The sequence below is a fragment of the Microtus ochrogaster genome, unplaced genomic scaffold, assembly GCF_000317375.1.
Source record: "Microtus ochrogaster isolate Prairie Vole_2 unplaced genomic scaffold, MicOch1.0 UNK62, whole genome shotgun sequence".
Lineage (NCBI taxonomy): Eukaryota > Metazoa > Chordata > Mammalia > Rodentia > Cricetidae > Microtus > Microtus ochrogaster.
Window position 1 is genome coordinate 1580582 of NW_004949160.1, and position 15241 is coordinate 1595822.

The following is a 15241-nucleotide window of genomic DNA, read 5'->3' on the forward strand; positions in this document are numbered from 1 at the left end:
AAAAAAAAAGAAAAAAAAGAAATGGGCTAGTCCAGGTGTGAGAATTAGCCATTAAGAGGCTAGACCTAATGGGCCAAGTAGTGTTTAAAAAGAGTACAATTTGTGTGTTGTTATTTCTGGTGTAAAGCTAGCCGTGCGGGAGCCGGGCGGGACGAAAAGCAGGCCCGCAGCTCCCTCAACAGCCAGCTTCATCTACATATTAAATTCCAGGTCAGCCTGAGCTACATTAGCCTCCCCTCCCGAATAAGCCCCACACAATCGCATGCAGGGCTGCAAGTCTAGGCCTACAGGCTGCAGTGTTTCTTAACATTTCTGTTTGGAGTTGGAGAGTCAGCTCAGCGGTGAAGAGCACTGATTGCTCTTCCACAGGACCTAAGTTTGGCTCCCAGAACCCACATGGTGACTGTAACTCTAGTTCCATGGGATTCCATGCCCTCTTCTGACCTCCACAGGCATAGACACACACACAGGCAAACATTCATTCACGTAAAATACATAAAATTTTTAAAATAAATATAATTCATTTTCATTATTTAAAAAGTAGACTTATTTTTATTGATGTGAGTGTTCTGCCTGGGTGTATGTATGCCACATGTGTATGTATATATGTGCACGACATGTATATGGATGTATGCCACCACATATGTGCATATCACATGTATATATGTATACTACATGTATATACATGTGCATGTGTGTATATGTAACACATTTGTAGTATATGTGTGTACCACCTGTGTATGTGTGTGCCACATGCATATGTATATATATGTACATGTATATGTATGTATGTGTATATCACATGTATATATACTGTGTGCACCACGTGTATATGTGTATACGTGTACCACATGTGTAGTATATTTGTGCACCACCTGTGTATATGTGTGTGTGCCACGTGCATATATGTGTATGTGTACCACAGCTGTATATATGTATTGCACCACATTTGCCTGGCATCTAAGGAGGTCAGAAGAGAGTCTGATCCCCAGCACTGGAGTTACAGATAGTGGTGAGCTGCCCTGTGGGTACTGATAACTGAACTTGGGTCCTCTGGAAGAGCAGCAAATGCTCTTAACTGATGAGCCATCTCTCCAGGCCCTTTAAGGAATGTGAAAATATCTCCACATGGTTCTCACACACAAACAAGACCAAGAGCTGCTGGGATAGCAACTAGCAGCATAAGGCTTAAAGGCTCAGAGGACAATAGTGGAGAAGTGACAAAATGTCAGCTCCCTGTGCTGGTTGGTTTTGTCAACTGAACACCAGGTAGAGTCATCTGAGACAAGGAATCCTGAACGAGGAATTGTCTCCATCAGATTGGCCTGTGAGCGAGTCTCTGGAGCAATTTCATGATTGACAGAGGAGAGTGCAACCAACTGTGGCTGGAGCCACTTCTGGGCAGATAGTTCTGGGTTCTACAAAAAAAAGCAGGCTGAAGGGACTGGAAAGATGATTCAATGGTTAAGAGCACTGACTTTCACAGAAGTCCTGAGTCTAATTCCCAGCACCCACATGGTAGCTTACAACAATCTATAATGAGGTTGGATTCCCTTTTCTAGTGTGCAGACATACATGCAGATGGAGTACTCATATACATAAAATACATGAAAAAAATCCTAAGAAAGAAAGGAAGGAAGAATGGAAGAGAAAGAAAGAAAGAAAGAAAGAAAGAAAGAAAGAAAGAAAGAAAGAAAGAAAGGAAGGAAGGAAGGAAGAAAGAAAGCTGAGTAAGCCAAGGAAAGCAAGCCAGGAAGAAACATTTCTCTAAGAACCTCTCCTTCAGTTCCTGCCTCCAGGTTCCCTGAGTTCCTGACTTGGCTTCTGTCTTAGTCAGTGTTCTATTGCTGTGAAGAGACACCATGAACACAGCAACTCTTATAAAAGAAAACATTAAATTAGGACTGGTTGACACAGTTCAGAGGTTTAGTCCATTATTGTCATGGCAGGAAGCATGGTACTGGAGAGGTAGTTGAGAGCTCTACATCTGGATTAACAGGAAGCAGGAAGAAAGAGACATGGGGCCTGGCTTGAGCATTTGAAAACTCAAAACTTTCCCCTAGGGACACCCTTCTTCCACAAGGCAACGCCTCCTAATAGTGCCACTCCCTGTTGACGGAACATTCAAACACATGGGTAGAGGAAAGCCATTACCGTCCAAACCACCAGAGCTTCCCTCGGTGATGGACTGTAGCCTGTGAACCAAATAGAGCTTTTCTTCCCCATGTTGTTTTTGGCCATGGTATTTCTCACAGCAACAGGAAAGTGCCAGCCACGTGTACAAGCCTATAATCCCAGCTCTGTGAGCCCAAGCAGGAGGATTACAAACTCAATGGCAGCCTAAGAGCCTGTCTCAAAACAAAAACCGGAGGTGGAATTCAACAGCAGAACGCTTGTCTTGCATGCCCACAGCCCCAGCAGAGCAAAAACTACAGGTTAATAACTACCTTTGTGCCCACTGGGATGATAAACTATTCTGCCAACAATATTCTTGTCATGAAGAATCATGTCTATAACATATGTTTGAATGTTTCAGGGAATACAAAATAAGTAATTAGAAATGTAAATATTTAGGGAAATTAAATGACTTTTGTACAGGGCTTCTTTATTCTGCCTTTCAGTTTTTCATTTCTTTTCTTTCTTTTTTTGGTTTTTGGAATTTCATGTTGTCAAGGCTGGCCTTGAACTCACTATGGAATGAGGCTGGTCTTGGTTCTCTTGCATCCATTTTCTCATGACCTATATATGTTTTCTGTGGGGTTCTGACTGACAAGTATTTTCTTCATCATTTTGAACATATCAGAACACTGTCTTCTGGGATCCTGGACTTTGGTAAAAAAAAAAAAAAGTGTCAGGAATAATAGGGATCATGTGATGAATGATGTCATCTTGCCCTCAGCCCCACAGATGTTAGTCCTAGGCTGTAGGGTACCATGGAAAACAGTATTTTGTCGCAGTATCTCGATGTATTCAGGAGCTGCCATCCTAAAGGAAACATCAAACGAAGTGTAGACATGATGAGTTATTACAAACTTGTCACAGAAGTTTGGCTAGGGACCAAGTGAAAAGCAAAACACTATCCACCTACTAAGGAGAGAGTATCAGAGTTCATACCTGGGAGGGCCAGTGTTTTGGAGTTCATTGTCATACTTATGATTGCTTGTTTTATTATTAAAGTAGACAGGGTCCTTGTTAAGGTTTGGGTGTCAAGGTCCCACAAAGAATCAAGTGCTTGGACAGTGTTCCCACCTTGTGACACCATTTGGGAAAAATTGTGGACCTTGGAGAGTGGGCCTAGCAGGAAAAATGGGGCACTGGTGTTGGGGTCCAGTGCTAGCCCGGACCATAAATTATTTCTCTTGACCAGACCCCAACATAAACTCTTTCTCTCTGGACCAGTGTGGAATTGAATAAAGACACAACTCACATGACTTTATCAGGAGGGAGATTCTCCATGATCCCCCATGATAACCTGAGTTCACATCCTGAAGAATTCCTCATGTTTATTCTCCAAACAGCCTTATATATCAAAACATAAACTGAAGGGGAAATACATTAGCATTCTGTTTCCTAGGTAACCAGGTGAATGTCTTTTAGTCAGGTCCACATCCACCTATCAGCTCTGTATGGTAGCTGTCCCTTAGGCTAGAATTAGAATCTATTTAACAGGCATCCTCCAAATTACAAAGAAAAGAACAAAACAACATCCTGACCTTTTGTTAGGGAGCAACAGTCTGTCTGGAGGGTTACATGACCACTTCAGGTGGGGAACTATGGCTTGATAACCAGGCTGCCATACCATATAGAAATATGGGCCTACAATCCACTCTCATTAATTTAAATAAAAACCTGTGCTTCTGCAACAGGACAGATGATCACGCCTGGCTTGGGCAAAGACCTCTTCATTTACCCAAATTTTCCCGTCTCTGGAACAGGCATTCATATATGCAAGCTCCTGTCTTAGGCATCTGGGAAGAAGAGGCTTCAAACCCGTCATTGACTGCTGATCTCTGTGAAGAAAAGAGATTAATGGAGAGAGATACTTTTGGGCTCTGTGTTGGAGCCATGCTTTTTCAGGATAAATTATAATGCTTTATGAATAATCATGCTCCCAAAGGCTATAGTCTCCTGTTTAAAGGAGAAGAGAATCGCCTGAGTTGAGAATGCTTCTTCACCTAGTTTAGAGCACTTCTTAAATCTTTTACATTGTATCAAAATCTAAAATTCTTTAACATATGCATTAACTCCCAACATTTACAGGGTGTGTCAAACTTTTTTCAGCAGCTGCAAACAACAACAGGTTAATATCATAATTCTTAGCATTGTTGGTCAATACCAACTTTTAAAAAAATATCTTTAGGTCAGTACCATGATTCTCAGCATTATTGGTCAATACCAATTTTTCCAAATATCTTTGTCAGTACCATAATTCTCAGCATTGTCGGTCAATACCAACCTTTCCAAATGTCTTTTAGTATTGGTCAATATCAACTTTTTAAAAAATCTTATATGCAGTTACAAATATTATCATTATTAGGTCAATACCATAACAATGAATTGACAATTAAACATATCACAATTTTCTTAAATCCACATTAATCAAAAGACAAGAAAAGCTTTTCTGACGGGTAAGAGTACAATGATATTGCTGATATTAAATACCAGTTCCAGTCTCTGAACAGCAGTTAAACCCTTGGTCTGCTCCCTTATTAAGTGAAGAGGGGTTTTCAGTCACTTATTATTTTGAGTCCTTCTTTCCCTATGGGGGAAAGCTTAGTTCTTAGTTCTCAGGTTTAATATTTTAATCAAAATGAGTTCTGTGTCTCAAAGATTAAAACAGTCAGATGTTCAGTCTGCATCTCAGCTCCAAAGCAAACAGGATTCAAACTGTGGAAAATTGTCGTCATTGCGGTCAGGTCATCTCAGCAGGGCCTCTGGGTCTGTGTGTGTCCCAGGTGTCTGGAAGCAGCTCAGCATCTGTCCCTCAGAGCAGCACGGCACCCTGCAGTGTAGAGTGGCAGTAGTAGGTCCCACGATCAGGCACTCCTTTCTGTGGGGGCAGGGAAGACTGGACCATGGTCTCTTTTCCAAATCCTTTCTTCAACTCCTCTATGGGGCATTTGCAGCTATGATGACGTCAGGTCTGCCACTCCTTCACTGTATATGCAGTCATCTCATCCAGCTTTTATTTTCTTTCTGTGAAAAAAAGAACATAAACACATCCTCGACCCCAAATATATAGAGGTCGGGTCTTTTTATAATTCACTCTAAGGGCTCCTTCACCTGCTTAGCAAGGTCACCTTGGTGCCATTAGGTCAGATCTGTCTGCAGCAGATCTGTCTGCAACTTTTACAAGTTGTTTTCAAGGAGCCATACCATGCTCCACAATTCTTTTTCATTAGTAACCACACATGCAGTTCTTTTGATATAAGAGCCATTTGTAAAATTCAGCACAACATCCTTTAAGGGATCTTTAGCCATAATATTAGCAAAATATAGTTGTGTGAATTGCAGCAACGATCATCTAAGAAAAATTATTACTCTAGCTTTTGAATTGAGCAAATACAATTGTCCAAGATTTAATATCTCAAAATTATCAATTAATTTATTGTTTAGTGTAAGAAAACATTGATCATAGTCGATTCTCTGCTAAACTAGCTCCTAGATTTCATCCTGCTCTTTTTCATTAAATTAGCTCCTGCTTTAAATTAAAAGTTTAATATCTTAACTGGCAAAAATGAGAAGATGCAGCTATAAAAAGCATTTTGTTTTTTCATAAAACTGATGTAGAATAAAGTTTTGTACTTAATGCACACGCATGCCATAGCTGAATCATAATTAATATACTGTACTTGGAGATTATTGCATACTTTACCTGTTGATCTATACTTTACCTGCTTGAGTACCTGTCTGGCAGGCTTCTATAAGCTCTCTATTGGAAACTGACTCTTTGCTCCCTTTAAGAACTTTACTTAGTGGCTCAAGGTCTCACATAAGAATATTATAACTAATGCTTTTAAGGGGGCTGGAGAGATGGCTCAGAGGTTAAGAGCACTGTCTGCTCTTCCAGAGATCATGAGTTCAATTCCCAGCAACCACATGGTGGCTCACAACCATCTACAATGGTATCTGTCGCCCTCTTATGGCCTGCAGACACACATGCAAACAGAATACTGTATACATAAATAAATAAAATCTTTAAAAAAAAAACTAATGCTTTTAACCATTGTATATCTAATTAAAAGTTTGTAAGCTATCTTCCTCTTAAGTTGCAAGTCTGCCTAATAAAAAATGGGGAAAAAGAATATTTAACTAATTATGGTGGCCTAATTAGACATCAACATGTAGAAGAATGAAAACAGATCCATATTTATCTCTATGCACAAAACTCAAGTTTAAATGAATCAAAGATCTCAACATAAAACCAACCACACTGAACCTCACAAAAGAAAAATTAGAAGTATACTTAAATGCACTGGCACATCTCAATCACAGACTCGGTGGCACAAATATTGAGACAAACAATTAATAAATCAGATCTCCTGAACTGAGCAGCTTCTGTATAGCAAAGGACATAGTTAACAAGACATAATATCAGCCTATACAATGGGAAAATATCTTTACTAACCATTAATCCATTTCAAAAACATATAAAGGCCGGGCGATGGTGGCGCACGCCTTTAATCCCAGCACTCGGGAGGCAGAGGCAGGCGGATCTTTGTGAGTTCGAGACCAGCCTGGTCTACAAGAGCTAGTTCCAGGACAGGCTCCAAAACCACAGAGAAACCCTGTCTCAAAAAAAAAAAAAAAAACATATGAAGAACTCAGGAAATTAGTCATCAAAAGAACAATTAATCCAATAAAAATATGTTACAGACCTAAACTGAAAACTCTCAATATATGAACTTAAAATGACTGAAAGACATTCAAAAAATGCTCAAACATAACACCTTTAACCATTAGAGAAATGCAAATCAAAACAACTCTGAGGTTCCATCTTATCCCTGTAAGAATGACCAAGATTGAAAATACCAGCTAAAAACTTATGCTTAAGAGAATGTGGGGTAAAAAAGAAAACTCCACAGGGGTGGAAGTGCAAACTGGCACAGCTGCTTTGGATCATAGTATGGCGAATTCTCAGAAAATTAGGCAACAAACTACTTTAAAACTCAGCAATATCCCTTTTGGGCCTATATACAAAAGATGCTCAATCATACCACAAGACATGTGCTCAACTATGTTCACAACAGAATTACTTTGTCATACACAGAATCTGAAAACAACCCAAAATGCACCTCTTCTACACATGTGATAAATGAGAGCCATCATTCACAATAGTCATAAATACCATAAAATATCTTGGAGTAACTCTAACCACACAAATGGAAAAACCTGCATAAGAACTTTAAATCTTTGAAGAAAGAAATTTAAGACATCAGAAAATGAAAAGATCTCTTACTCTGTTGGGAAAAATAGAGCCAACATAGCAAAACTGACAATCTCACTGAAATCATTCTACAGATTTAGTGCAAATGCCCATTAAAATTATAGCAAAACTCTTCACAGACCTTGAAAGAACAATAGTCAACTCTGTAAGAAAAAATAAAAACTCAGCATAGCCTAAACAATCTTAAAATCCTGAACAATCAAGGAACTTCTGAATGTATCACAATCTCTGACTTTAAAACTTTACTACAGAACCACAGTACTGAAATCAGTCCACCTTGAATACTGATTCACGTGCCTACAAACAGCAGATTTTTGACAAAGAAGCAAAATTTGTGAAATGGAAAAGCATATTTACCCTCCTTATTTTTAACTGTCTGAAGCTGCAGCTCTCTGAGGTTACCTTATTTGCAAACCTGCCTTGCAGCCTCCAGTTGAAGCAGCGCCGCATGGCAGGGGGTAGGACACAGGCTCTCCTGCCAGCCTGCTGTCCCAGGCTCTGGCAGGTAGATTTTTAGCTATCTTTTTTTTTTTTTTTTTTTTTTTTTGGTTTTTCGAGACAGGGTTTCTCTGTGGTTTTGGAGCCTGTCCTGGAACTAGCTCTTGTAGACCAGGCTGGTCTCGAACTCACAGAGATCCACCTGCCTCTGCCTCCCGAGTGCTGGGATTAAAGGCGTGCGCCACCACCGCCCGGCTTTAGCTATCTTTTTTAAATTTTAATTTGTAAATCATAAAATTAGGAGAATTTCTGAATCCTCTCCTCTGTTCTATTGACTGACTCTGGGGTACTGACTGTGTAAAATTTGTTCTCTAAACTTGCTCCTGCTTGCCTTTTCCCACAGGTGGGTTAGATTCAGCTAGCTATGGTGGTCACGTGGCTCCTCAATCTCCGCAGTAACCTAGGCGATTCCTTCACTTTTCCTACCCATTTAGCAAGTGATAAAAGTTGTATCTCTGTGACTATCACGCTTACAGATTCTAAATATCTCTGCCATTGTTTCTGCTCCACTCTAACTTAAGCTAACAACATATATAACTGAATACCTTTTCCTTAACCCACATATATATATATATATATATAACTTATTTACACATTTTTGCTCCCGATTTAAATTTTGTCCCGCTTCTCTACATTTCTTTAAATTCTGATCTCTATTTCTGAGCGATCAATACTCACGTATCCAGCTGTGCTGAAATTTTCTCACGTCTGGCCACTTCTTGTTTTTTGGGGTTCGCAGATCAGCCTCACGTCTGGGCACCATTATGTCAGGGTCCAGAGCTAGCCCGGACCATAAATTATTTCTCCTGACCAGACCCCAACAAAAACTATGTCTCTCTGGAAAGGCATGGAGGCGCAGGAATAAAGACACAACTCACATGGCTTTATCGGGAGGGAGATTCTCCATGATCCCTCGTGAAAACCTGAGTTCACATCCTGAAGAATTCCTAGGTAACCAGGTGAATGTCTTTTAGTCAGGTCCACATCTGCTCTGTAGGGTAGCTGTCCCTTAGGCTAGAATTAGCATCTCTATCAGACATCCTCCAAATTACAAAGAAAGGAACAAAACAACATCTTGACTTTTTGTTAGGTAGCGACAGCCTGTCTGGAAGGTTACCTGACCACTTCGGGTGGGGAACTGTGGCTTGCTAGCCTGGCTGCCATACCATATAGAAATATGGGCCTGCACACTGGGCAACACTAGGGACGTCATTTGAGCATGATGAACGCGCTGCCCCACTGACAAGAGGGAGACAGATTAGCTAGAACTCGAGTAACAAGTGATTGTGAGCACCATGTGTGTGCTGGGCATCGATCCGGGGTTCCATGAAAGAGCAGGTGCTTTTAAACACTAACTCATCTCTCCAGAACCTCTGTATTTAGTTTTACTTCTTCATTTATTTTTGTTATGTGTTTCTTGGTTCGTTTCTCTTTTCTTATTAAAAGCCTTTTCTTGGCATGGCCTACTGTAGGATAGGAGCAATTTAGTCCTGGCAATGCATTCTGATCACATGATCATCTGATTAACTCATGCTGCTATGCTTTCTTCTCCCACTTTCCCCTCTACATTCCTAGGAGCCCCCTCTTATGTCGAGGACCTCCTCCTGCTCCAAAATTCCACATATGAGAGAAGAAAAGTGACACAGTGCCAACCATGTTCTCTCGAGAGCCCCACAGTTTCATCCTGTATGGCCGTCCTTCTCTATGGCCGTGGCACTCTTGCCCTTAATTCTGTTTCAGTATTGTATTTTCGTAGATATGTAGAGCTATCCTTGCAAGGACCCTTGTGAGCATATTTTAACCATGTTGTATAACCTGGCGAACGTGAATTTGGTGAAAAGTATTAAGTACTATTATTAACGACTTTTACATCTATGTTCATCATGGAAATAGCCTCTATTTTTCTTAATTGTGTTTTCCTGGTTTTGGAATGAATGAGTTTGAAACTGCTAAGTACTTTTCTATTTTGTGGAGTATTGAGGAACACTGACATTTCTTTTCAAGAGATTGAAAGGATTCATCAGTAGGTTTGCCTCATCCTGGGCTTTTCTATGCAGATTCTTTTCTCATAAATGTTTCAATCTTGTTCTTTATCATATCTACTTAGTTGAATTTGTATCAAGAAATTTCTCAATTCCATCTACATTTTCTAGTCCATGAGGACGCTCAGGGTTTTAAAAACAGATTTTTGGGGGAATGGGTTAGGCTGGACAGACAGCCCAACAGTTAGGAGCATGTACTCTTCTCGCAGAAGACCTAGGTCTGCCTCACAGCAATCCTATGACATCATAACTTCCTGAAGTGCCACACCTAGGGGATCGGTTGCCCTCTTATGTCCTCAAGGTCGCAGAAATAAAATTATACAAAAGACTTATATCACCATTTTAAATTATATGTAGTACATGTGACTATACATGTAGGCAACATCAAGTGTGTGTGTGTGTGTGTGTGTGTTTGTGTGGGTGCACTTGTGATAGGCCAGAGGTATAGGATCTCCTAGAACTGGAGTCAGTGATCCACCTGACCTGGATTCTGAGAACCAAACACAGGTCCTCTGCCAGAATAGTAAACCTTCTGAACTCCTGAGCCATCTCCCCCCAAGACACTCTGGGTTTGGGGGGTTTCTGTTGTCTCATCTACTTCTCTTGCATATGATTTTATTAGTATCTTCTCTCTCAGTTAGTGTTCAGCTCAAGTAAGAGGATGATTCTCCTTCCCAGTTAAGTGGCTCGTAGCTTCAGCGACCCTTTGTTTTATTCTCTCAGTTTCTGAGTGAATCCGGCCAACCTGATCTGTGTTATATTCTGCTGTCCACTGCTTTGGAAGGTACTTCCTTCCCTTCCTGAGCACTACATACCTGGTTAGGTTGCCTGAAATGTCTCTGACTTTTTTCTCTTTGGAATGTAGGAATTATAGTGATAAACATTCTCACTGGTGTGATTTGAACTGTTTGTTTAAAATTACCATTGTGAGTTTCAACGAGAACCCAGCCATGGAGCAGAGCAGAGAGACCTGCTACTCTGATGAGGGGACATTTGGCAATGACTATGAGATGATGACAACGCTGGGATGAGGGCCATTTGCAGAGGTCAAACTGGCCTTTCATATACCCACTGTAATGTATGTGGCTGAAAAAAATTCTTCCAAATATGAAGGGTATCTCCGCACGGAACAACAATGAAATCAACATTATGAAATCTCCCGTCCACGCACACATCGTCATGTTGTTTCACGTGGTCCAAACAAGAGAGATAACATATGTCATAATGGAGTACTCCTCAAAGGGAGAACTGTTGTATCACATTCGCAAACCGGGAGCCTTACAGGAGTTCAAGACTCGAAGGCTGTTTACACAGGTACTGCCATGACAACTATATGGCGCACAGAGACATTAAAGCCAATAATTTTCTGATCGACTCCAGGGGTAACGCCAAGCTGTGTGACTTTGCCCTGGCAGTTAAAGTTGTATCTGGGAAAAAAAGGGAAGGATTTCTGCGGCACTTTGACCATCTGTGCCCCAGAACTCTTTGGAGAGGAGCCATATGATGGCTGCGCCAGTGATATTTGGAGTTTAGGTGTGCTCCTCTTCTTCATGGTGGCGAGGCATGTTCCATTCCAAGATAACTCCTTTGTGGGCATGAGGCAGCAAATTCTGACTGCAAACTTCAACGTTCAATGTTTCAATCATGTTCCTCTTGACATATTCAGTGTCATAGTTGGAACAGTTCTGGTAATAAAGCCCACCATCAGCCATCCTGAGGCGCTCCATGATCAGTGATAGCCAGGCACATGTACCACAAAGCCCTATCATTGTCAGGACCATGACAAGAATGGGGTACAAACGTGAAGAAATGATTGAATCTCTGAGAGACCAAAAATACAACCAGGAGATGGCCACTTACCAGATTCAGTAACACCAGTCACCCAGGGGAGACTTCTGCCATCACCAAGTGAAACCCGAAAATCCATGCAGCCAGGCCTTGTCCTCAAGCTGGCCGATCTTCACACCTTTCCTGGGACCCTCAGGAGAGCTGCTGAGCCTACTCCCTCAACCTTCCTCTCGTCATCTGAGCTCCAGGAGAAGAGGATGAGAAGAATTCCAGGTAGGGTGGCAGAAGGCATAGCATGCCTGCCACCCTGTGCTACCAGCCTAGGAGGATCCAACTTGCCCACCTCCACCTGCGCTGTCCTGTGGCTGATTCCCTCATGAGCAGCAGGCTGGACATCAGTGAGAATTTCTCACAGTCGAAGAGAGAGTTCTGTGACAGGCAGCCTGATGGGGAGTGCCCAGCCATCCTACTCTCTGTACACCTCTTCTAAGTCAGACCATGAGACTGCACATGACACAGGCAACAACATGTCCTCATGTCCAAGAGAATCTCTGGAGCTCACTGGAGACAACTCTGAATGAAACCCCTTAAGGATCTTCCCTTGGGGATATAATGCAGGAAGAGACCATCGCACAGGAAGTGACCACCACACCGGAAGAGGCCATCACCCAAGAGGTGACCATGACCCAGGAAGTGACCATCACACAGGAAGCCACCTGACCCAGGGAGAGACCATGACTCGGGAAGAGACCTTCACACAGGAAAAGGCCATCACCCATGAAGTGACTATTACCCAGGAATCAGTCATGACTCAGGATGGGACCATCATGCAGAAAGCGACCACGACCGAGGAACTGACCCTGACCCAGGAACTGACCATGACGGAGGGTGAGACCATTAAGCACGAAGCAGTTCTGATCCAAGAACAGACCACCACGCAAGAAAAGACTTGAACTCTGGAGAAAGTGACCATCACCCAAGAAGACATCATCATCCAGGAAGACACCATCATCCATGGTCGGCCCCAGGATACCGGGCCAGCTTCCTCCCAAAACCGGAGGTGCCACAGCTGGAAAAGGGTCAAGAAAACAATTGTAAATTGCTTCAGACACCTATGTAGCTGCGTGCCACCTGTAAAGAGAAACCATGCCTCCTATAAGAACCAGGCTCCACAGAAAGGGGATTCTGGAGGCACCCACAGAACCAGGTTCATTTTATTTGTACTTTTCCTCCTGTCCTTTGTGATAAGTGATGCCTGTGTCCACTAGTGGCACACTGTGAGCTCAACAACCTGTCACTTCAGAAAGACCAGGTGTTCCCTGAAGTGTGACCTCAGGCTTATTCAGCAACAAGTGGACAGCAGAGATGCTAAGCCAAGCAGGGAGAGATATGGGCAAGGCCAAAGAGAAAAGATTCCTTGAAGGACCAGTTGGGTACTTGGACGCTGCAGGACAGTGCACTAAGTCTTGTGTGTTTTGAAGTCACTAAGAGTCTCCTTCCTGTGTCTTTCTCTTTGAAGCCCTGAAGAGCTCAAGTCCCAGCTCCGTGACTCATGGGTTGAGGATCGGTCTGAATAAGATTTGACAGCTCCTTTGGGGATCCAGGCCAGATGCCCAGGACACAATCTGGCCACAGGCCCCTCCTGCAAAGGAAGAGCTGTCCACCCCAGAGAACATCTCTCCAGGAACAATCCCAGGCAGGAAGGGTAGGCTTCCCACAGGGTCTAGTTCATTGTGGAGGGCGGAGGTGCAAAGGTGCCCTAAGCTGTCTTGTGGAACAACAGCTTCTTGCTCTCTCCCCCTGCCTCAGGAAAACATCAGAGATTGCACTCTGGGCTGTGATGTTCTTTGCCCCCTGTTTCTTGGCAGAGAACAAAGTCTTCTCCATGGGGTGAGACTTTTCTCCCCAAGGAGAGTATTCCTAGTCAACCTGCCCAAAGTTGGGTTGCCAGGTTTAGAATGTGCCCTGCAAGCAGCCCTGTAGGACTCCTCTAGAGGGTGGGGTCATGGAAGAACCTTTTGCAAGAATCCCCAAAAGTCATCACAACAAGTTCCATTGCTTGAGTCCTCAGATCCAAAGGTTGGAAAAATCTGAGCTGGGGAGTGACTCCAGGGCAGGGGAGTCCCCTCTCTCCACCAATTCTGCCCTCCAGCTACTCACCTCCCACCTCTGCCTGCTAGCTCCTGCTTACACCACCACTACACCACCACGTGCCACACCCTGAGAGACTGATTGATAGGTGTCCTGATTAGGAGTGAACCAGAAAACCTTCTGAGGGGTCAGCAACCTGTGGTGGTCCCTGCCTCAAGCCTGCCTGAGTCTTCACTCACTCGGCAGTAAAAATGCTTAAGATGACGTCTATTTCTCTGAGTCTTACAGAATGCTTCTGGCAAAGATAAGCAGGCTTTTCCACTTCTTTGGCGGAGGGGGAGGGGGCTTCCAGGAAGCTGCCTTGTTCATGCCACAGTTACATTGGTAAACTCTCATCTCCGTGTACTTTCTGCCTAGACCATGTCAACATGTCACAGCATGAGACACAGAAGACTGTGACTGGTGTGGTGGGCCATCTCTCCAGCTATCTTCCTAATTAGAACCTATCCTGTGATAGTCATCTTGCTGGGATATCTTCCCCGCTGTGAGAACACATTTCTGCCTCTTATCTGCTCGGTCCTCTGAGCAACACTAAGCTCATAGGACAGATATTTTTTGTACCCAATCTGAGAAGTAAAGCATATGGTAATCCCCAACTAAGGCAGAACCAAAGTAGTGACGAATCTGTGGGCTGGGCACAGTTCAGCGGAAAAGCGCTTGCCTGGCACACTGGGTTCCATCCCCAGCGCCACCAAAAAAAAAAAAAAAAAAAGGAGGAGGACGAGGAAGGCAGGGCTGGGCGGCTTCCGCAGATGTATTAGCACATCAATTCGCACAATGCCTTGCGCTCTGTGAAACAAGTGCAAAGTAATTAACCAGGTCCGTTCTGGCGGCTCCGCGGGCAGCGCCGGTGGAAGCTGTGGGAGAAGGAGGCAGGGCAGGGAGAAGGAGCAAGTCCAGGAGCTGGCAAGGTCCCGGGTCAGCACTTGGGCGAAGTCGTCCTCACGAACCGGGCTCTCAGGTGAAGGAAGGTGGGAGAACTCTTCCCCCAGGACCGACATCACCAGGACGCTCTCAAAGGAGCTGTGATGGGCAGTTCCCCTGCACACAGAGCCGGCGGCCGCTCCTGACTAAGCTGCTGCCCGAAGGGAGCGGCGGCCCAACAGAGCCGAGCCTCACCCTCTCTCCAGACAGGCTCCCCAGCAGGGCCTCGCCCAGGACGGGGACACCCGCGGCTCTCCCCTCTGCCAGCCGCCGCGCTCCGCCCGCTCCCGCCGACCGGCCCCGCCCCGGTACCTAAGCGTGGGCCCGATACAGGCCGTGTCTGTGCTCTCGATCTCCCTCAGGATCCGCTCGTGCTCCGCGGCGGTCTCCA